General features: G+C 45.3%; 1 protein-coding gene across 1 annotated transcript in view; it reads right to left on the reverse strand.

The window, feature by feature from the left end:
- CRTAP (cartilage associated protein) overlaps positions 1-21,983 on the reverse strand; it is a 332,976-nt gene that overhangs the window by 258,633 nt on the left and 52,360 nt on the right. The window lies entirely within an intron of this gene.

Consider the following 21,983-nt stretch of genomic DNA (forward strand, 5'->3'; position numbering starts at 1 on the left):
CACTTTAACTAAACCCATAATCAGAATGGTCCTCTAGACAAGTGAAACTGAAAGTTGTCGGACGACAAATCAAGAAGAAACTAACGAATCGAACAAACAAAGAAAACGAAGAAAGGAAGGACGAATAAACTGGAAAACTGAAAAAGAGACTCATAAAACAAAACTTGCAAAATCATTGAGTTGATAAACGCAAAAAAAAAAAGAAATCCAGAGTAATACAGTTAACAGCTAAAAAACAGTACATATTCCAGTACAAGTATTTTTTTTCGAAAAAAATCCCGTTTTAAAGTAGGACATACAAATCTGCATCTCAACCACATAATTTAAACAACAAGCCCCTTGGGTGGCAGGCTGTATCGGCTGGGTAACGCTCCGAGCTTAGTAACTGCCATCACGAAGGGCAGCAGCTTTGCTGCGGCCACCCCCAAAGGTGTTTACTGCCATTAACAAACGTGCTGTGCCGAAGAGAGATAGAGAGATGCTAATCTAAAACGCAGAGGACAAAATAAAAAGGGAGTCGGAGAGGAGAGCAGAGTGCACGGATGCAACAGAAATAAAAAATTCAAAAGGGAGAAAGTGTATGAAACAGCTTGGTAGCCATTTAGAGAACGGAAGGCACCACATTTACACCGTTTTGCTATATGTGGCACATTCCCTTTTTAAAATGGTTGCATGTTTCACATGGCCTAAGGGGTTCATCACGAGTTGAGCGGTGTGGGTTAAAGGCAGCAGTATTACCATATATCGCCACTTTAACGCACAACTATGCAATTAGCGGAAAGTTGGAGGATTCACCCCCAGCTAGGAACTTGAAGGAAATCTGCCCATTTTCGGCAGAATTACTGTCGCGGTAATTCCGCCAAAAATGCCCCATCAAGTCCTATGGACTAAAATAAAATGGAGACTTACACCGCCACTTGTAATATGGCAGTAATACCGCCAGACCAAGTGGCGGTAAACATAATTTCGTTGGGTGATATTCTGGAGGATTTACTGCCAGAATACCACCCAACTCATAATGAATCGCCCTCCCCCCCCAAAAGTCTTTTTGGATTTTGCGTCCTTGTTAGGCACAGTCTGAATGCAGTACCCTCTGGGAACACTACAAACAACTATGACTATAGGTATAGGCAACCCAACCTTTGGTATAGGCGTGTACTACACAGTTTTGGTATCGTGTTGAGCAGCCAATCTTATCTCAAGAGGGGAAATGTGAGCTGTAATGGAGTTACACAAAGATTCACAGTTACAGGTATTCAAATAAACCCTTACACTCAAGGTTTCTTGAATAAACAATTATTAATTTATTTATCAGTCAGTTAGAATAAGCCTTCTTCAGAAAGGAGCAATATAATAGTAACACACAAATACACTTCAATACTGTACACTCTTAGTTACTAAATAAGTAAAGACCCTTTTGGGATGGCCAACAGACACACCCTACACCTTCAGGTGACTTCACTAGCTAGGGTGCTGGGGACATTAATATCTTACTGTTTGCATTTAGAATACTGTTATAAGTTGGCAAAAGGAAAAGGTTATTAGAACAACAAGAGACCACACTTATTTGTTAAGCAGGCAAATACATTTGGATCCCCACTGCAGAGTCATTCAGTATAGCAGGCTAGGCCAAAGTCAATGGGAAAAAGTCTTATATAGGATGAAGCACTCTTGGTAGGTAAGTAGAAAAGTCTTTGCACAATGTTTCCGAAGTCTTTAAAGAAAAGAAGAATCAAATGTAGGGCCACAAGCTGATTAGACCTGTGAGAAGTAGAAGATGCAAGCAACTCTACAGCGAGAGGTAAGTTCTCTCAGACTTTACAGTACCTTTGAATTGAAGAAAATATGCAGCAGATGACTCTGTTCCTGTGTAGCTCTGCAGATCTCAATGTTTGTGGGCCTCAGTCGGGGGGACAAGAGGAAGGACTTCTGGGGACTTCTGCACTGCAATGGGACAGTCACCGCTCGCAACCGGCAATCTTCAAATCAGTGGCTGTTCAGTGTTTCAGCTCCTCGCGTCGACCGTAAATAGCAACACCGCGGTTCCTGGCTGACGAGATGGACTTTCCTTGCTTCTGGGGTTCCGCACTCTGTTGATGGGGCTCAGGCTCGGTCAGTCCTGCTTCCTGGGAGTCCGGAGGATCTTCCTGAAGTTCTAGGCCAGCTTAAAAGCAACGCACACAATCTATTGTTCATCTGCCTGGCTTCACGGTTTCCAGCAGCAACTCTGTGTAAATTCAACCAGCTCCGAGAAGGATGTCCAGGTGGCTTACTTTGGAGTTGATGGCGAAAAAAGAAGATCGGGCCATTTTGACAAACATGGCACCCTAGGGTGCTTCACTGCAGCTGCGAACGCAGCCCGCAGTAAAAGGCACACCACAGTAGTTAAAATGAAACCACTGTCACCAGCCAATCAGTGAGAAAAGGGTAACATAAAATTGTTACATGAGAAGCTAGACAAAGGGGATACTAGGTAACCCCGCCAGCACCCTATTGTAAGATAGGGTGTGCTGGGGGTCTAGAAAGTTACAAATATAAGTAAAGTCAATTTCACTATACTGCTCTGGGAAACAGTAGTTTGTCCCAGAGAAGGTATTTAAACTTTCTGAAAGACTTCCTTGTGCCACTGCACTGAAGGTGCTGTGTGACAATGTAAAAGATGATGCCTATGGAGTTTGTCAGGCTCCATAACCAAAAGAAACTCCAAGCTCAGAAATAACATTAAAATACATGAGAGTGGGAAAAAAGGTTCTCATTCTCTCCAGGTTAAAAAAATCAAGTCCTCAAAATCCAGCAAAGTTGCTGGGGGTCTCAAGATGGAGGGAATTAGTACATTTCTGAGAATTCTCCCTAACACTGGGCCACTATATCTCCAGCTTTTTCGTTGACTCTTCCTACTTCGGTTCTAAAAATGTAGTGGCAATTTATCAAGCTAGACACAGCAGAGAGAAAGCGAATGAGCAGTGGTCAATCACAATTGCACCAGTGCGATGCTCTCTAGAGAAAGCACATTATCAATTGTTGGAAATCTATGTTATCACTGCGCCACCCGTAATTACGCTAACGAAAATGTCGACTACAATTACAAAGTGGTGCATTGATCAGATAGATCCCCGTTGCCCCCCCACCCCTGCCCGCAATGCTCAAACTCGTACCCCCACCACTTACCTTTATTGCAGCACACTTCCATGTGCGCCGACGGCCTTGTGCCCCTATGGCGTCAGTTCCTCCCACTTATATGGAGCGGTGCTGACCCCGGAGGGTTCTTTTTTTATCTTATCCCTCGTTTACTGTAATGGTAAGCAGGGGACACCCCGCAACCGCTTGCCCCGTTACTGCATCCAAGGAGAGCGGGGGACACCCCTGCAACCCCAGCTTCGCTAGGGTGCAGTAAAGGGTGGGTCGGGATTTTTGTACCGCGCTCAGGCACAGTTTTAGTAATGTCACCATAATCGATTCCAATTGTTGAATACAAACAACATTCTCTCTCCACAACTAAATCAAAATGCACCCTTCTTAAGACAGATTTTGGAATGTAAAGTCAACCAATTCCACTAAATAAATATGTGTTCACTGTCACACGGGCACATTTAGCTTGAAAAGTGCATTAATTCAGCCAGCAGTAGTCACAGAAAGTATTAGCAAGGGAATCAAGCATGTATCATGATAGTGTGGTAATTTTAATTACATGTTAACACCCCACAAGATGTGCTTCGAATGGTCAGTTACTTTGAAAATGTAACTTGAAATATTTAGAAACCAAAATTCGCTCTACGCAAACTAGAAATGGTATTGAAGATTGCTCCACTACAGTATTGTTCCATTGCTTTTCTGCTTTTGCCCCAATTTAGAGATGCCCTACATAATGTAAAAGTGGTGCAAGCCAAAATCGCTCCTGAAAATTCTGCAGCATGTTTAGATATTAAGGGCAGGGTTCCCAGGGTGACGGCACAGCACACGATGGGTCACTATTTGCAAAGTGCAGGGCAGCAGTATGGCAAGCATGGAGGACAATACCCAGACACATCAGACATTGGGGCGATTACGTCACGCAAATAGAGGGAAGATGAAGATCTTGTACAGTACATTCAGGAGATTCAAGAGCTTTGGAGCCTGGAAACTCCAGAGTCTTGGGACAAAACAGTGGCAATATTCTACCACATACTAGTGCAGGGGCTACCAGAGAAAGTTCAGAAGAGTTTAAGGAAATTAGTAGGGATGGAGGCGAAGGGATGGCCAGAGATACAGCTCACGATAGTCCATCATTGTAGACTGTGGCAAGAGAAGGTTAAGCAAAAGGCAGAGGACAGATGAAGCAAAACTAGTATGGAAAAAACGATCTAAGTATGCAATGGAAAGGGACGTTATAACCAGCCCCATCCCACAGGCACAGCAGCAGCATCAACATCAGCAGCCACCACTGTTCGCACCTCCCATGGGAGGAGGGCTTATGGGGCTGGGTGGACAAGAGTAAGAGCTCAGAGGAAGGGGGTGGTCAACAGAGAGGGTGTGGCTTTGAGCCACAGATGCATCACAACCAAGGGAAGTTTCCAGGAGGTTTTCGAGGATATGGGCAACAGGTACAGCAGAACCCAGGGGACTTTTCAGGGGGTTCCCAAGGGCTGGGGAGGGAGCCACCACAGTGTTGAACCCAGACACATTGCAAGGGTATGTAGGTCAAGGGGGATGCAATAAAATTGGGGAGGGCCTGGCCAGCAGCCATATCAAGGGGACCAGGACGATTACTATGCACAGGATTAACAACAGCAAGGACAGATGCAGGGCACACAGATGCAGGTACCACAGTATTTACAAGCATCACAAATGTGAGGGAACACACAGCAAATAGCACACATACAGCAGTATGACGCACCAGCACACATGGACACAGTTCCTGGCAGACAACTGGGAGGAATTTCCATTGTAGGGAACAACCCTTTTTTACTGGGTTGTCCCTGTACCCTCAATAGGACCGCCCACAGATGAACTTGATGTGTCCCATCCTGTCGATCACACCCAACCCTGCGGAGGAACCTCGCATAGGGGTGGCGATAGGTGACAAAACTTTTTCCTTTCTTGTTGACACGGGGCGACTAGGTCATGCATTAGGGAAGAAGCATTTACATTGTCAGGCGATGCCATGAACACTCAGGGATTCTCTGGGGCTGAGGAATTGGTTCCTTTTACAGACAATATCTCACCATCTATAGGAGATCACAATCTATCACTGCCTTTGCTTTACTCTCGACAGACACCAGTAAACATTCTGGGACGAGACATTACGAGCAGACTGAACAGGACCATCTCATTCACAGACAAGGGTATAGTGTGCTCTACACCAGGCATACACATGCCAAATGTAACACAGATTGTCCAAGCATATTGTGGATGCAAAGTACAGAGGGGGGTACCAGTAGACGCAGAAATGTCCCAGTACGGGATGAACATTGCAATTGCATGGCTTCCAGGGATTGCAGGCAAGGTGTGGCAAGTAACAAACAAGTCCCTATTCAAGCCAGAGTTACCATTGGACAACCAGAAGGAACAATAGTGCCCGTAGAAATAGAAGCAGTGGTGGCAAGAGAGGATTTGATTGCCGTGCACGGGAAGGATGACACAGGGCGGGCATGGCGAGCAGTGATCGCAAGTTGCAGAGGGGTGCAGGCTGACCACAGTGACAGACGACAACTATTCAAGGAAGAGAGACAGGAACTAGGGCTGGTGTTCGAGAGGAGTGTAACCTACTAGTTACAGATACACTACAGAGAAGTGCCACAGCGAATGGCAATGGCTGTGGAGGCGTAGCACTCATTTTGGGAGGAGGACATGGCTAAGGTACCCATCACCGTTCCTATGAAGTGGGCAGAGCATGGGTGGAGTGAAGATTAAGCTGAAACCAGGAGAAATTTTCCCAAGAGTAAAACAATATCCCCTAACCAAAGAAGCAGACGAGGGAATTTATGAAACTATCACAGCAATGTACCATCAGAATCCCCATGTAACACTGCAGTGTATCCTGTGCACAAGGCAATGGGAGGGTCATGGCGTTTTATACAGAACCCAAAGCCTCTTAATCATATTGTAGAAGCAGAGTATCCTTTAGCTGCAAATCCAGCTATGGATTTGTGCATTCTGCTAGAAGTGGCCCGTTTCATGCTCATTGGTCCTCATTATAAGTTTGCTGATCTGGTAACAATGGTACCGGTAAGCTTGCCGGTACCGTTGTTACCGGGCGAGCAAACTATGAGTTCTGCTCGCAGGTGCATTCCCGCCCGCCTGGTCTGACCTGCTGGGCGTACCAGCACCATTCACGAATGGTGGCGGTGCATCTGACCTCCCCACACAAAAACACCTACGCCCACGACAGTGAGGGAACTGCAAAAGTCCTTAGGGTTATGCAACTACTGCAGAGCACGGGTCTTTGACTACAGTACATACACAAGGCCACTATTGTGTGCCCTAAAAGAAGCACAGAACGGCAACAAGACACTGAAATGGACCACTTAGATGACTGAGGCATTTGAGGAACTGAAGGAAGCAATAAGTACAGCCCCAGTACTCGGGATTCCAGGCTACAAGAAGGAATACTTCTTGTTTTCACATACTGATGGTACAGTGATGAAGGTAGTACTGACACAAAGAACAAGCATGGGCCACAAGCCAATAGCTTATTACAAGAGGACAACTTGAGCCAGTAATGAGAGGACATTATCCATGCGAACCAGCAATGGCAGCCGCAGCTTTTGCAGTGGAGAAGTCAGCAGCAGTAACAATGGGATGCACCACCACTCATTACGTGGAGCACGCTCTCTTTGCAATACTGCAGAAGCCAAAGAGCACACTGACCACACAAAGAGCACCAGGGTACGAGGGGATCCTATGAAACGTAGGCCTGAATGTAGTGAGATACAAGACTGTAAACCCAGCAATTTTTTTGGCAGATGTCCTGCAAGTAGGAGAATATGCACACGACTGCACAAAGAATAACGAGGTGTTCAGTGAGACATGCAAGATAGAGGAGGACACACTTGAGGGGGGAAAAGACATGGACGACATTGACGGTTCTTCAACAATTGATCAAACTGATGGGGTCAGACATACTGGGACTGCTGTGGTAAGACTGAAGAAAGTCGGGACAAGTGGTTGCAAGAGCGCGACTGCCATCCCACTATTCAGCACACGCAGCAGAACTAGTGGCCCTCATATTAGCACTGGAAAACAGCGTAGAGAAGGAGGTGACAGTCTATTCTGACTCCGCCTACGTGACGTCAAGAGCACACTCAGGACTAGCACGGTGCTTAAGGAGAGTGTTCAGAAGAGCAGACGGTGCAGCATGCAATTTTACTTGGCAGGTTGATCGAGGTAATTGCTTATCCAACAGGGTTAGCAACAGTGAATTGCCAAGCCCACAGAAAAGGGGAAGATCCCATCTGAAAAGGGAATGAAGCAGCAGAGTTTGAGGCAAAATGTGCAGCGTATTTTGGGGGAAATATGGGAACTGCGAGACAAAATACACAAGAAGGTGCAAGAACTATGGTACTAAAAGAGGGTTATAATTTCTTACCAGAGAGACAGATTAAGGAGCTGTACCCAAGGAGGAGAAGCAGCTATGGGTGAGGAGAGGGTGTTCAATGTCTCCATCAAACGCCTTATGGCGACAGAACACCACAGGGAAAGTGGTCATGCCACTAGCGTCACTGAAAACGGCATTAACACAATTCACCACCCCAACACACACAGGGAAAGAGGTCATTGCTACACGCATTGGAGAAACATTGCTCTGAGTTTGACGGAACACGTGGTCGAATTTGTGAGTAATTGCTTGACTTGCCAACAGTTTACAGCAGGACATACTCAGAGTTGCGAGACGAGCCAAGACCAGTGGGCCCATTTATGCATTTCAACGTGGATTATGTGGATATGATCCAAGTCTGCCAAGGATACCGCTACATAATAGTGGTTGTCTGCCCATTCTCCAGGTGGATTGAGGCAAGTCCCTGTTCACATGCTGACGCCCTTAGAGCTGATAGGAACACCTCCCTAACCAAGAACCTGAGTTGAGGCGCGTGTGAGGTTCTGCGGTCTTACAACAGCCCTCACTTCACCAACGAAATGTTTCAGCACATCACAGCACTGTTAGCCATCAGCATAAATTCGCCCGTGCGTACCTCTCGCAAGCAAATGGAATTTGTGAACGCCTGAACAGAATAATTGGCTGCAATGTTTGCCCCTTGCACTGTTTGCATTGCGCAATAAGCCAAGGTCCGACCACCATTTAGCGCCCCATTAGGTGGTGACAGGACAGCGCATGCATCTTCCCCTGGCTCCTCCCACAAGAGCACTGAAGGACACAGTAGTGCAGATGTGTTGCGACAGGAAAAGTATGAATACATTACTGGTTAGAGCTTCTTTTATCTCTCGCCAGATACAGCGCATCCAGGGAGGCCCAGAAGACAGCAAAGAGATCAACTGCGACAACGCATCACAAGACTGAGCTCAAAAACACTGTGAAAGTGGGTGATATTGTTCTCTTATATAATTTCATCAGGTTTACAGGCCCCCACGTGGCCGAACAGGTGGCCGACCATGCTGTCAACTTAGTCGGTAAAACGGTTAGGAACCACCTGCAAGACGTCGAGCCCTACAAGGCAGAGGCCTCATCTGACAACAAAGTGACCGACGGGCCAACATTCAGCACCTAGAAGAGCTACAAGTGCATTCTGAACTTACACGACTAGGGAGGCCAGGGCATCAAATGGTCATGCACTCCCAAGCAGCAGAAACAGCGACTGGAACATTTGTAGAAATCGATTAAGGATACACTGTTGGTTTGTTATTTTCCCTTTCTGCACATGCAGAGCATACGTGAAAGCTGTGGGGATTGTACGGTTTGTCTTCGCCCATGTTACTTTCCACCCGTCACCCAGATACTTTCTCTAACCAATTTGTCCACGCTGTAAGGAGACCCAACCGATTTGTAGCTCTATCCACTGGAGTATGTTATCTTGTCTTTGTAAAGTACTCGGCCCAAACATACACACAACTGGAGTACAGTGAACCCCCAGTACTGGCCACGTTACGAGACCCTATCAGTAAGAAAGCTGTGGGAGGAGGAGTTTGCCTTTGCAATTAGTGATCATTTGGTCCGCGGGGCTTAAGAGCCCTTATAATACTAACCGAATAACTCACTTCTTTGCGCATTTCAGGCAGGCAACTACATCTTCAAGCTGCAAGGATCAAGTAGCGCAAGTAGAAATGAGGGAAACAAAGAACATTATCATTATATCGTGTCTATTACTTACCAGTGGATTGATGGGATTCATATTTTGGCAGCGATATGTTGCTGTTAGCATTACCGCTGTACCCTCTACGAACATTCCTTCGACCCAAGCAGGTGGAACGACCATATGAGGTGGACGAGAGAACACTGCTGATAAGCTTAGGGGAGGAAAGCGCTAAGGAGAGGAAAGCGCAGTGTGGACACAGACATAAAAAGGGGTAGACATGTATCTCACTGACACTGCTCAAGTGTCTAATAACATGTGGTACAAACACATGACAAAATTAGGTAAGGAAACCACCGTGCAGAGCTCTTATGTCTGCTCTTAAATGCCCTATGCAATGAGTGCCTCTAAAACATAGCAACTGCAGTACAAGCAGCAGGATTACAATGACTGATGTATCTCGCAATAGTGCAAACCCGAGAAAGAGTTCAAGGAAAGTCAGCCACATTGAGATGGATGTCCAAAGGAACATTCCCATACGAAAATAAATTACAAAAAGACATTAGACATGAATGACAACTATTGGCAGCTAGATGAAGCTATGCAGTACATAACTGACAGACCTGAAAAGGGAGAAACAAAGACAATCACACTGAAGGAATTGTCAGGTCCCTGGACAAGAGTGAGGGAAACAGGAGGGGAACCTAGCTGCTGGGAAACACAGATACTAGTGTATTGCCAAGTGTACACCAATAATGGATGGCAAGATGGGATGGTGGGAAGCAAGGCCCGACACTAGCCCAGTCACCAGTGTACAAGGCGCAGGAAGAAAAAGCCAAATGCCTAAGGCATGGGAAGCAAGCGCAAAATTATTAACATGGGTGGAAAATGAAGCTGGACCAATGCCAATAATCCCTCTGAAGACACCAGAACTGTGCTATTAGAACAATGGTAGAGTTGAGTTGGTGAACATGTCGGGTGCAAGAGCATCTAACAACTTGCCGCTGTGAGAGCGGGAACAGCAGTACTAATTGATCACTATTGGGCTTGCGATCGAAAGCATATGAGAAGCTACCATCTGATTGCGGAGGAGTGTGCTCGTTGGTGCACATCAACATGCCTTTGTTGGTCGTGTCAAGGAAGTATGTGACGCTTGATGAGTTCCCAGAAAAAGGACAATAACAAAAGAAAGAAGAGATAGATTGAAGTGGCACCAACAGCCGTGGCAGAGAAAGCAGAGAAGCAAGCAGGATCCAGCAGAGGGAAGAGAGGAGGGAATTACTTCTCAGAAAAATCGGAAACAGCACTAGAAGAGATCCCAGCAGACCACAGGCTGTTAAGCAGGACACAAATGTTCTTTGCATCAATAATACCTTTGGTGCAGATGTACACAAATGCCAAGTCGTTACAGATCACTCAATGGGAGCTGATGGTAACGATCAATTCTACAGTGAATGGATTAAACGCAATAAAGGAAGAGCTCAGAGCAGTAAAATTGGTGGCGCTCCAGAACAGGTACGTTCTGGACTTCCTCACAGCCATGGAAGGAGGAGTTTGCACAAAGATAGGGAGTTAATGATGTATATTCATACCTGCCAACAATGAAGATAATAGATCTCTATCAGATGCATTGGCGCAACTGGCACAGATGCATGCCAAGATGGAAGACGAGGCGAGGGAACAGGAAAGGACCAGAGCTGGATAGCTTACATATGGTCCTGGATGCCATCATGGCTATCAAATGGACTAAAGGTGATAATGAGAGCACTAGTACTGGCAGCCACATCAATGTGTGGGATCAAAATATGTATGGTCATATGCAAGAAGACAGCAGAGGAAGCTATCAGAACGCAGATCCTGATGGATGTGAACATAGGAGGCGCAAAGGACAAGATTGTCGCAGAAAGAGACAAGATAAGAGAGAATTGCACAATGCGATCTGTTCCCAACGAGCTCAATGAAGTTGGACAACCCATTCGACGCACTATGATGGGAAGTGGGTCTGGTGCAACCCCGAAGGAGTGTGCTGTTACATGAACTGGTCATTCGACGACCACACAAACTATTATGGACACCTTGTAGGAATAACAAAGATATGGCAGCCAAGAGCAAAAGGGTTGTCATATAAGAATGTGGTCGAAAGGTCGACCAGAGTGGGGACTGAAAAGGGATGGGGAATGCTACCACCCCCTCCCATGAAATTCTTGACACGGGAGTGTGATGGTTGAGCTAAAACATGGCGCTGGTGCGCAGTGCATTCTGGGGGAACTCAGAGCCATGATGGATATTTATCCATGCCTCAGTGGAAAGCTACACTTGCTTTGCGAAACAACATGTTTTCAACGTTATTGCTGATGGGCTTGGAATGCAGGCATTCCCAGCCAAGGACATGGCGCTGGGAAAGCTAAGATCCGCAGGTGCCGGCTGGTACCTGATAGCGAAGTTTGTTTTGGGTTTGCTCGGCCTGTGCCAAGGTTTTGAGATGAGTTATGGAATTGTTTCCCGGGGCGTTTAGGAGAGAGAAGTGCTTTGCTCCTTGAGGTTACTGTCGGTTGATTCAGCTGGCAACCAACGGTCACCCATCAATGCGGAAGCGCACTGCCAGAAGGTTCGAGAAGTTGCCACCCCTTGTTGAGGAGGGCATATATGCGGAAGCCCTTAGCGGTCAGACGGGATAAGCACAAAGACTTCAGTCGGAGGGGGGACGCTTCGGTCCGACACTCCTGTGGGTTGTTGTGCTCTTGGCCTGGCTGTTATCGGGGTCTTTCAGCCGCTTCTGGCGAGATGAAGTTCCATTAAACTACGCCCACGGTGATGTATTTCTTTCTTTGACTTCTTTATGTTTTCTGTGATCTATGCCCATGTGAGTTGTACGAGTTATTTCTATGTACCTGTAAGCTTTGAATAAATAGCCGTAAAGAGCTGATTATCTTCTAAAGTGTGCGTGGCTGTGAATTATTGTGTCTGTTTTTGGGTTGAAGTATTTGCTCTATAATTGCACTGGTGATTTATGGTAGTTCCGTGCACTTTTTAGAGGAGAGCAATACAGGGAGAAGGCCAGGAAACACTGAAATCACCCATTCTATTTCAGACCAATTCCCAGTGATTGACAAGTATGTCAAGAGATAGCCCCTCACCCAGCCATACAACCTCAACCTACAGGTGCGGTATGAATTTAACCCAGCGTGGATGAGGATCCCAAGGTCACAACCAAAGACACCTCCATCAACAGTCTCGATTAAAGCACCCAGCAGCCATGTTGCTAACGCTGTTCGAGACACCATGACATAGCAGCATTAGACATGAAGCACACGTGCCATCCGCACTTCGGGACATAAACACGCACTTGAATACATGAAGAACACAAGCGTACAGTTCTATAGTTAAAGGGCAGACACATACATACTGTCATTGTCTTTATGGTTTTCGCCACTAGCCAAATGCAGCAATGCAGAAACCGCAAAAAGCAAGAGATCCTGAGCGAGGCTTGCAGATGCTTACATGCGAATAACCCTATGGAACTGCAGGAGCACCTATTGGACCCGACAGAACCAAGTGTGACTAAATTATGGAGAATGAAGTTTAGCATGGACACTGTAGAAACCGCATTTTAATGGTTTAGGAAAATTACAGAAGGCCACAGGCCTCTCAGCAAGAGCCGAGCTGAGCTGAATTCAGGCTGGACAGAGAACAAAACATAGGAGACAAGACCCGCAGCCAAGGCCACAAGAAACGGATGACATTCCACTCCCTAGACGACAAAGGCACCAGCTGCAGCAAATCCAAATAAAATACTCAGAATTCAGAGCTGCACAGCTCAAATTCATGGTCTCTGAACATGTGACACAGCTAAAGCAGACAACGGACAGCAATCAACTGTGGGAAAAGGATCGCAGGCTACTAGACAGAAGACTGCAACAAATATGCTACAATATGAGACAAGTGTTGCGCCGAGCAGAAGAGCACTCTCATAGACTAAGGTGGTGCTCACAAGCTACAATGCAGACACATAGTCATTCGCATTACCTTGAAGAAGAAGTACATCAAGAGCTGAGAATCTTTGCAGATCCCAGGCCTGGGGACGTCAGCTCTAGTCAATCACAGTTTAGTATCCTAGGGGTGGGTAGCAACAGGCAAGAACCAATGACAAGTCCACCACACTGCAACATTGTTATACATAGCGTTTCAGGGATGGACCAGGCCAGACACCCAACATGCGAGGGCCAGTAGAATAACAGTGTCCACTATAGGTGGTAAAGTACTCAGTATACAATTAGGAGGGCCAATAGGTTTTCTGGAGAAGAGCCCAAGCTGTGGCGTGGCACTGACGCCACTATAGTAAAACCGGCCTGCGATCCGAGAACAAGTGTGATGTGCATGGATTCTTCCTGTTCTGTGCTGATCCCTGTTGGTTTTGTTTGTAATAAACCGCAGTTTGAACTTGCCATTGATGGAGTCCTCTGTGCTCTGGGGGAGGATGTTGGCAGACTTCCAGTGTGATCCTCTGGCATACCTGGAGTTATTCCTAACAATATAGCACAAGGTCAAGCTCTACATACACAGTACCTTTATAGTGTGTGTATCATGGTTTCAATGTAGTATAGCCACATGAACTTAAACTTAATACTGTCCCTGAACAAAAACAACCACCGAAGTTATGGGAGGTCATTTGATTTGTGATGTCATCTTTGATGTCCTCGCTATTTGATGGAGAAGGGGGTGCCTCCTTCTCATAAATAGATAACTGCATCTCAGGTAAATTGCCAAAACCGTGTGTTTTTAGACAGCCACCATCTTTGATTTTGCTCAATGCGAGAGATAGTCGCGGCTATAACCGAGAGTATCGGAAAATGAAACGCAATAAAAAAAAATTTAAAAAAATGTGCAGGTCAAAAGAAAACGCAAAGAGATTCCAATATGGCCACCGGAGCACACAGACACGTTTGAGTGAGCTCTGTGCCTGGCCCAGAAAAGCAGATGAAGAAATTAAGTATTGGAAGGCACCGGATTTTGCACCAGTCGAGCAGGGTGGTGTGGCCCCCCTGTCCCTCGGGCGGAAAAGAAGATCTGCAGGGTGTTGGATGGCGGCAGATTGAGGACTGGAGCCTCATCATGAAAGGGCGTGGCACTGAGGCCTGAAGCGTCTGAGCAGGCAAAGAGGTAGTTTACAGGACTTCTGAAATCAGCTATCGGAGGGTTGCAGTTGAAGGAGAAACAGAGGAGAAGCCCACCTTCAAGGCCGCGGACTACACTGACTGTCTTGCAAAGTTGTTATTAGCAGGAGGTTTAATGTAAGGTCTTCTGGGGATTGAGGTCTCTCTGTGGCAGATAAGGAGCTGACAGAAGCTTCACAGGTAGCTGTGGTGTTGATATTAATGTGGCTTGGTTTGCACTCTCAGAGGGACATTTTAAAACTGACTGGGGGTGTGGCACCCTGTCTGAAAGGTAGGTGACAAGCGAAGAGTGGCGATACCTCTGTAGATGTCAGGAACAAAGGGGAAAGCGACCCCAGTAAAAAAAGGTGGGGCCCAAGAAGTAAAGGAAGGTCAATTAGACATGTTTTGGACTCGGCAATCTGGAGAAAAAACAGGAGTGAGAGGAGGGCTTTGCAGAAGAGAGAAGGAGTCGGAAGAAGGAGGAGATATGGCATTGAGTAAAGAAGACCTGACTGCTGGTCTCAGAGGAATGGAAGACAGGCTGACCGGGGTTATGCAGGAACAGATTGCAGACCTAAAGGAAGATCTTAAAAACTAAAAACTCTCTAAAGGAAATCAGAGAGGAAGTTGTGGAGCTGGAGGGGGGCGGGGGGCAGAGTGGACACCACGGAACATGGGCTATCGGAAGTCTCTGCAGAGGTAACGCAGAATTAGGAAGCATTGGAACACATTTCAAGGGCCACTCATAATATGGAATTGCAAATGGAAGACTTAGAAAACAGATCCCAGAGATCTAATAAGGATAAAGAGTTTGGCGGAAACAAAGGATGCTGAACTGAAGGGAGTAATGCAACAGTGTTTTGCGAACCTGTTATACTGGAAAAAGAGCCGGAAGACATCCGTATAAATCAGATTCATCGAGTGGGCCCTAGGAGGTCTGAGCAGGGTGTCAGAGCCCAAGACATCTTGGTAGCTTTTGCATCATACGAGGTTAAAGAAGGAATACTAAAAGGCGGCCCGAAGTCAGGGCGACATCACAGTGAATGGTTCAAAAATATTGTTTGCTCTTCCAGGATTTGGCTGTGGTGACACTACCGAAGAGGAGAGCTATGGGTCCAGTGACTAGAGTTTTGTCGGATAAACAAGCTTCTCACAAGTGGACTTTCCCCATCTGGTTTGTTGTTCTCATGGCATGGTAAATAATACGGAACTACTACGTGTGCAGAGGGTCTTTCTATCCTTGGGCTGGAAGAGGAAAACAAAGGGACTGGGGGGGGGGGGGACCAAGAAGTCCCACTGGACAAGGTAGGATATTATGGGAGTGGTCCGGTTCGACAGGGGGGAAGAGAGGGAAGGTTGAGAGGCCCTCCTAATGTATGAGGTGGAAAGGGGACTTGCTGAGGATTTGTCTGGAGGAGTGCCCTGGTATGATTTGCTTCTACTGAGAACTGTAGCTTGGCAACAGGGAATTGATACAACAGGAGGTGAGGAGAAGAAAAGGAAAAAAGGTGTTGGGGTAGGGTAAGTGCAAGACTAATCAATGAGGTGATGGGCCGGTCAGGGCTCGAGGGATGGGTTAGGAATTTGAATCAAAGAGAGGTTAGCTCTCACACAGTTAATTTCTGGTACGAACATGGGCTGGCTCTCAAGAACAATTGGGAGAAATCATAGGACACCTGCTTCAAGTCTGGAATTAGGGGCTAGGGGTGAGTGGGAGGGCAAAGGGGGGCAGTGGGGAGGGATGGGGAGGGTCAGGAGCACAGTTTGTTGGAAGAGGTTTGGCTGGCGTTTCTTATTACATAGATTATATAGAGATCATGTAAAGATCATATAAAATGGTTGAAAGGCAGAAATGAAATTAGTATCCCATAATTTAAGAGGTTTAAACACAGCCACAAAGAGAAACAAACTGCATATGCAATTGAAGAGGGGATGCATTGATATTGTTATGCTTCAAGAAACCCATATTCAGAAGGCAGACGAATCGAAATTTCGGTTGAGCCATTTCTCACAGATTTATCAGGCAAACGGAAAGGGGAAAAGGCAGGGCTTATGATCGGGTTTAGGGACACGTTGGTAAGATAAGCGGCAAATTGATAGACCACAACGGGAGATACCTTTTTATAAAACATTACAGAGGGCAGGGCTGTGACTTTAGCCACGGTGTATGTTCCATGCAGAAACTCTTCCTGTCCTTGATTTGGAACATTGGAGAAGCTACAACGATTTGCAGAAGGGGAAATATTGTTGATGGGGGCTAGCGTGGGATCCCGGGAGGGACAGGGGCGCGCACAAGATGAGTAAGGGGGTAGGCCCTTCATTTGCTTTGAGAGAAAGATTAGGCGGTATGGCTCTACAAAACCTATGGAGGGTTGAGAAAGGGAATGAGAACAGATATAGTGCTTTTCGCAAGTGTATCATACCTTTTCAAGGATTGACTATGTGTGGGGCACTCTAGGAATAATAGGGGCACTTGCAAATATGTAAATAGATCGGAAATCTATGTCTGATCACGCTCCCATTAGAATTTGTCTGCATGGTTGGAAATCGGGTAATAGGCAATGGTCTTGGTCGCTCCCCTTGGAAGTGGCCTCACCGGAAATGTTGAGAGGGAAAATTACAGAATATGTGCAAGTTAATACCGCAGAGGAGGTGATATTGAATAATGTATGGGATGCCTTCAAAGTTGTGATTAGAGGCAAATTGACTCAGCTTCAAGCAACAAGATCTAAACAAAGGAATGCTCTGGAAAGAGAATGGCAGGGCATTTTACTTCAGGCTCAAGGAGAGCTGGAGGTGAAACAAAGTAGGGAGGGGGTATAAATAATTGAAGGAGCCTAGGAAACAGTTGGAGTTACTACAAACAGAGGACAGTGAAATCTCTACTTAATATAAAGCAAGACAGTTGAAATAACAAAATATGAACCGTGTGTTAACATGATAAAACAGAGTGATGACTCTATAGCCACAGGAACACAGATGATGCTGCGCAATCCTTTGTGTCATTTCTTTTTCCGAATGGTTGTATTCATCGGAAAGTCCCAAATTGGAGGCAATTAAGATGTTTTTACAGAACCAGCAGGTGCCAAAAGTAAATATAGAGGTTATGGAATTTTTGGAAGAAGATATAACTGTGGAAGACGTAGGAAACATGATAAGGAGCCTCCCCTTAAATAAGGCGCCTGGCCCAGATGGTTTCTCAGCAGTTTTTTAGAAGATCTTTTGGACGGAAAACGCCAATACTAACTTAAGTGTTTAACTCGTTCCAGCAAAGCGGAAAAATAACTAGATCTATGAGGCGAAGGTGGTTTTATTAGGAAAGCCTAATAAAGATTTGACAATTTGTAGTTCCTATCGGCCAATAGCATTATTGCATATTGATGCTAAAATGTATACAGGGATCTTGGCTGCAAGAATGAAGCATATCCTCCCCTCGTTGATAGGGCTGGATCAATCTGGATTCATAACCGCCTACCGCTCCCTCTATTACCTCCTACACTTCATTTCACACTTCTAAAATCCAATCTCTTCCACTCACCCCCCTACCATCTTTTTGCTTCCTCTCTCACCACTAAAGCTACCTCCACCTATACCTCCTGCCCCCCCTCTCTCACTTTGGTCCCTTTCCAATTGCGCTTAACCTTATCAATAATGTAAATGGTTCCTTGTACTGTTTTCTGGTTTAGATTTAATGTCATGTATTGCTTGTTGCATATGCTTGTTCCTCATGTAAAGCACTTTGGATTAAAGCGCTATATAAATTAAAATAAATACAAATACAAATAACGGGGAGGCAAATGTGGGATAATACGAAAAGGGTAATGAACTGGTTAGATAAAGTGGAGATTAGTTAGGTCCCTGCAACGCTGATATCGTTAGATGCTGAGGAAGCATTCGATAGAGTCAAATGGCCTCATCTCTTCGAGACAATGAGACATTTGGGTTTTGGCCCCAAATGTATACAGAAGGTGGAGGTCAATTATAAAAATCCTGTAATGAGTCTCTCGATTGATTTAAATGTATAAAAAATTATACATATTGAAAGGAGGACGAGGCAGGGTTGCCCTCTTTCCCCTATAATATACGCAATATACTTAGAACCCCTGTTATTCTCAATTAGACAAAATACTGATATAAAGGCGATTGGAGAAGTTCAAAAGACAGCAGACAGAGACCTCAAACCAGGAAGCAATTAAAACCTTGGAAGAACAAGAGAAAACGTTGGGCCTAAAAATCAACATGACAAAAACAGAACTTATGGGGCTGGGTCCATCAAAGGAACAGACACTAAAAATGCACATGTTCTCCCCATTCCGAGTGGCACGGAAAGAGATAATGTGCGTTACCTACAAGATAAATGCATTTTTTCGAGGCTTTTGCATTTGATGCTTTTGCATTCAATGCTTTGTTTTAGATGCAATGACCGGATACCAAACTGCCCAAAACAAATTGGCCAGCTATTTAAGGCAAATTACTCGAGTCTTGGCAAAAAATTAAAAAGGTTTTAATCAATGGTCCCCCCCTTAGGTTGTCCTGGTTGGGGCGCATAAACACGATCAAAATTGTGATATTACCTAGGTTGCTTTATTTGTTTCAGGCCCTTCAAATTCCGATCCCTATGGCTTTCTTTAAAACAGCTAACTACAGTAACTAAATTTACTTGGATAAAAAACGACCAAGGGATTCCTTTGAGGTGTTGGTATCCCATAGGAACAAAGGAGGGTTAGGCCTACCAAACTTGGTTAAGTACTATGAAGCTAATGGTTTACTAATAGCGGGAAGAACTGTGGGCATGTATGGATAGGGCAGTAGCAGGGGTATCACTGGCTGGTCTGTTGAGGCTACCAATTAAGGACAGGACGCTTAGTGCTTGCAGAAGTGTAGTACTGAGAATGACATGTGACATTTGGGATCAATATCTGAAGAAAGGTTACTTGTCATCCCACCCCTCACCTTTCACTCCTATATTTGAAAATCCCCAATTATCGCTTGTATTGATTAAGGGATTCTTTAGCCGGTGGAAGAGTCAGAGCTGTGTAAAATTAGTAGATATGACTAGTGAAGGAGATATGGCTTTTCAACTTTGTAAGAGTAATTTAAGCCTAAAAGAGAAAGACAGATTTGAATATAGTCAGTTAAAGCATTGGTTAATGCACCCAGAAAATAGACAAGCTGCATGTAGATTGTTGACATAGTTTGAGACTTATATTACTACCCACACGGGAGATAGACATTTGGTGTCCCAGTTAGACCAAATATTATTAGCTTGTAACCCTGATGCTATATAGCCATATCAAAATATCCTGGGGGGGGGGAGGGGAGTTGGGGGGAGGTAATACCACAGGAACAATGGGGAATTCTGTGGAGAAATATTCCAAAACTAACTCACTCACTACAATTAAGGGAAATGTGGTATAAAGTAATGATGCAATGGCATTGTACTCCGCAAAGGTTGCACAGAATGTACAAACCTGTTTCAATGAAGTGTTGGCAGGGTTGTGAGGAGGAAGGCGACTGGAATCACATTTGGTGGGGATGTCCTAAAATTAAAGATTTTGGGACGAGGTCCAGAAACAAATGGGGAGTATGTATCCGGGTGCCAGTTCTATGTCGACGGGGGAAATTATGTGTGGATTGTTGGGCCCTGATCTAAACCGAAGCCTGAAACCAACAAAGAAGGCAATAATGTGCATGGTGATTGCGGCATGGTTGGTGCTGGCAAGAAATTTGAAAAATACAAACCCCGTCGATATTGCTTTGGGTGCACAAACTGTGGGACATGCTCTCAATGGAGTGGATAACATACAGGATCCAAGGGGAGCTGGAAGTGTTCAGGAAGGATTGGAGGTGAATGTTGGAATATTTAAGAGGAGACTTTATGCTACAATGGTGCCCACGTTGCTTGACATAATGTGAATATCAGAGACTAAATTCCACTGTCAAAGGTAAATGTGAAATTGAAGTTGATGCCTATGTGCAATATGTATAAAAGAAACTAATCCTGTGGGAGGGCAGTGGGGCAGAGGTTTGGGGGGCTCCGAAAAGGGTTCAAATGTTGTTTGGCTGTAATCAAAAATATATATTTTTAAAGAAAATGTAAATGCCAGTCTAGAGTGGCGGGGGGTGGTAAGAGTACTCAAGTGAAATTTGGGAGTTGGAGGGGGTCTAGGGACAAAGTTTGCAACATTAAGCTTTTCTGTTGCCTCAGCTATGGGCAGAATAGCCACAAATAGCCGACATTTGAAAGAAAACTGTCACACAAACAGCATGTGTTGTGGGGGGGAATGGGAGAGGGGGATAAGGGCCCCCTCAGGGGAGTTGGAGGACCTGGAATAGCTGTTGGTGGAACACAAGTTACAAGGCCACTTAGAGCAACATGGCCCGAGGGGGCCGGCCCCTTCCTCGCTTTGAAGCTAAGCAGGATTCGTCCCATTTTACTGCACAGATGGGAGACAGTCTACAGTCCCGGATGAAAGTTATCTTTATAAAGCAGAGTATTGTTGTGGCCATGGCTAGTGTCTCCACCTCTGCCCAACAACTGTATCCCACCTTCTCTACATCCACCCAACCTAAACCAACCCTCTCTACCCCAACCACCCACCATACACCCTCCCTCTTCATTCTCTCTTACCCAACCCGGACTACCCCCACTTACTCACCCTACATGCATGTTTTGTACCACCATCGTATCCCCACCATGTCTCTCCCCATCCATACACTCCACGCACACCTTCTCTACTCTTGCCCAGCCTACCCCCACCCTCTTGATCACCATCCACTCACTCTACTGCTACAGAATATGTGAATATGTTCATGCTTTTACACCATTCTCTCTTATAATATGTCTCAAAATGCAACTTACAAGGACTATTGAACACACACATATATATATATATATATATATATATATATATATATATATATATTATATATACATACACACACAAACACACACACACACACAAAGAACTTTAGTTGCAGGGACATTAAGGTGAGAACTTTCAACAAAACCCCCGAAATTCAGCTAAAGCCACCTTAACTTCCCACCCCATGTTGCGCAGCCTATGACCACAATGACATCACTGATGTTATCACTAATTACATGTTCTATGAGAACACTGATGACATCACAGATCCCATCATTGGTGACAACACCAATTACATTGTATGTAACAGATTACATCAATAATGGCATTAGACATAACATCATTAATAAGTTAACTCATAAAAACTTTGATTATCTTAATAACAATTTAGGCCATGGACTGGACTATGACGAAGGCTGTGGTCACTGGCCATCACCAAAGGTCAAAGCTAGTGGTCGATTAGTGTTGTAAAATATACAGTAGGCATGGCTACAAGCCATGCCTCGTTGCCAGTTAGCGTTTTTAAATATGAAGCGGGCAAGGTCGAAAGCTATAGTCACTGGCCATGGCTAAAGGCCATGCCTAGTACCCATTAATAGGTTAGAATATACAGTCAGCATGGCTAAAGGCTGTGGCCACTGATCAATATTGGGTGTATGGCTAGTGGCTGGTTAGTGTACATGATATATAGTGGGCACAGCCAAAGGCAATAGATAGTGGCTGGCCAGTGTTGTATA

Source organism: Ambystoma mexicanum, chromosome 5p, assembly GCF_040938575.1.
Source record: "Ambystoma mexicanum isolate Mex_15411 chromosome 5p, UKY_AmexF1_1, whole genome shotgun sequence".
NCBI lineage: Eukaryota > Metazoa > Chordata > Amphibia > Caudata > Ambystomatidae > Ambystoma > Ambystoma mexicanum.